Raw genomic sequence first — 3,227 nt, 5'->3', positions numbered from 1 at the left:
ACTAGACTTTACTGAGTTACAAAGACTGGGAGGTATAAATATCTATTAGTAATAGTGGATCACCTAACCCATTATGTAGAGGCATTCCCTACGGCAAGGGCAACGGCATAAACAGTGATCAAGACCCTATTAGAGCAGATTATTCCCAAATATGGGGTCACGGAAACCATTGACTCGGACAGAGGCCCCCAATTTACATCCAAAATAATTAAAGAAACCATGGCAATAATGGGAATACAATAGGATTATCACACCCCCTGGCACCCCCAAAGTTCAAGAAGAGTAAAAAGAATGAATGGAGAAATTAAAAAACAATTGACCAAACTTGTGATTGAGACCAAACTGTCATGGGTAAAATGCCTACCATTAGCATTGCTAATATCCGGACACAACCTAGATCGGATATGGGAATATCTCCATTTGAAATGTTGTATGGAATGCCCTACAATATAGAGGAACCACAAGATCATCCAAAGTTGAGGGATCAAAATATGAATGTATACATTACCAGCCTAATGAAATATAGGGAAAATCTATAGAATAAGAGAAGGTTAGCTCAGAGACCCCCACTAGATTTGAAACTGCACCAGGTGCAACCAGGAGATTGAGTAATGATAAAGTCCTGGAAAGAAGCAACCTTAGCCCCACAATGGGAGGGCCTTACCTTGTATTGCTTACTACAAATACTGCAGTCAGAACAGCAGAAAAGAAAGGGACCCATGCTAGCAGAATTAAAAGGCCAGTGAGCAAACTGACTCCTAAGTAGCAGGTAACAAGCAATCCTAGAGACCTGAAGTTACGGATCCAGAGGAGAGATCATCAATGAATGGACGCCGTGTAAAATATGCACCAGAACCACACTACACGGAAAAAAGATTAATTTGTAACTCTGATGTTAAGATAAAGTGTAGAGACCCAGAGTGCAATTGTTATCCCTTTGTTTGTTATATTTGTAAAATCTGCGGGGACAAGTGGTGGAGTCATTGTAGGCGAGGAACCCCTCCTAGAGGAATTTGCAGCCCCTGTTGGGTACTGCAGCGGAACATAACTGATTGGATTCTAGAATATAAAGTTAAATATGAGGAATTAGTAGGAGAATCAAAAGAGTAGTGGAGGATTTTTGCATTAGGGATTAAACCAAAATATTATTGTTATCACCCTAATGAACCCATCCCGTTCATAGCTGAAATTGTTGACTGCACCTGCCGCACACGCCTAAAGGGAATCCGGTGTGATACATTCCCGGTTAAGTATCGGAACTGAGATTCCTATGTCAAGAGGCAACAGAGTCGCCCCCGAGGACCTCCTGAAGAATATCCCTGCTGCCGAGAAGATGGTACCCCCCGTGGCTCGAGGCAACCGAGTCGACGGGAAAGGCAGAGGAGTAAAAAGCTGTGGAAGAAAGAAACCCCAGGGGTGGGATAACAAAACAATATTTGAGGAATTGCCTCAAGAATAGGAATAAGAGCAAGGACCCTGGGCAGAGAGACAGGTTGCAGTCTATAAAATAGAACAATCCTCAGATATACTCCCATTCCTATGCCCCCAATGATGCTCACCACGTGACCCAGCCGATTACTTTTCTTTTACTGATGTTATACTTGAGAGGGATTAATGCCTTAGACAATCTACCACACCAACCCTTTAAATGGTCACTATGGCGATGGGATGACAATGAGATTTTGCAAACTGTAACTACTGTAGGAGCACCCAGTTTCAGAGTAAGATTGTGTGATCTGACCAACATAAATCATTGTAAAAAGTACTGAACATAACGGAATTTTACAGGTGCCCAAGCTCAAATCACAGTAAAGGATATTGTAATTATCCTGGAGAATATTTTTGTAGATATTAAGGCTGTGAAACAATCGCCTCTGACTAGACACCCAGGGGAGGGCATGATAAATATTTGCAAGCAGACTTTAGACCATGTATATTTAATAAACTGATTACTATAGTGAAAAGCCGGCTAGAAGCGGCACATCTTATGCTTCTTAGGACTAAGTATGATCAGATACCTGAAGAAGAAAATTTAAAAACTTTAGAGTTAGCTAGACAAGAACTGCAAAGATACAGTGAACAAAAATAAGTAAGAACAAGAGAAATGGGGGAATTGTAATAAACATTAACTATTTTTTGTTCACTGAAGATCAAATAACTCAAGATAACAAGAAGTTACTATGTCACTATCTAAGCTGATAGGCAAACAGACCCTTGCTCATTCCTTCTCTACTTGCTTAATCAGCTTTAAGTTTCAGGAATTCCAGCTTACAACTACAGCCTTCATCTCTGCGACCACCGAGGGACAGAAAGAGACCCTCCCAGCAACACGTCACACATACATCATCGGAGGAAAGAAGCAAGATAAAAGCAAGACTGAAAAATCTACCAATTCACGGCAGTTGGTGGAGCGAGACTCCCCTGCCGTCCAGCGCTGTATTTGCCTTTGCTTTGCCTGCTGTAATGTAATAAATTCCTATTGGAACTTTTCTTCGTGTTCATAGTCTATTACAATGATGACACAAACAGACCAGCTGACATATAAGTCTAGTCAGAGTACAAAGAATTACAGTTATGGGCTGTATTATGAATCTTGCTTTCCCCTGTTAGAGAAAATATTTTTAAAATAAACCAGATTAAACCAGAGTAAAGAATAACATGAAAGAGTTATGTCATGAACTGTGGTGGTGCAGAACTGTTTTATTAGGTTTTTATAAGAAGTTTATGTTATGGTCATTTCACTGTATCCCCAATGTTGTAACCCTTTTTGTGTTGTCTGTACAACAAGGTGTTTTGTGTCAGTCCTCCCACCCCCCCTTGCTCTGGGGCAGCCTGTCTCTCCAGGAGCCCTCCCAGATTGCGAAATCTCAGGGAGAGGGCTTCAGGTGATGGGTCCCCTGGGGGGAATTCCTTTCGCTTTGGATTTTAGTGGTCCAAGGCTTGGGGGTGGGCACACCTTGTTACCCCCTGAATTCCCTGATTTGTTGTCTTGTTTTATTCTCCCTGGAACCCCTCCCCCACTTATAGGGAGTAGGAGGGAGGAAAAAACTCTCTCAGCGTCTCAGCCTCGGAGCTCTCAGCTCGGAGCCTCTCTGCTCATCAACTTTGGAGCTAATAAACATCTTTTAACCTGCTAAGCTGAGAGCCAGCCTTTTCTCTTCTGCTGCTGTTGCTGTCACAACACTTTTGGGGTCCAGCTGCTAAGCTGAGAAGCCGAAACGAACCGG

The sequence above is a fragment of the Hirundo rustica genome, chromosome Z, assembly GCF_015227805.2.
Source record: "Hirundo rustica isolate bHirRus1 chromosome Z, bHirRus1.pri.v3, whole genome shotgun sequence".
Lineage (NCBI taxonomy): Eukaryota > Metazoa > Chordata > Aves > Passeriformes > Hirundinidae > Hirundo > Hirundo rustica.
The sequence above is the reverse complement of the archived record's forward strand: the minus strand, read 5'-3'. Positions refer to the sequence as shown.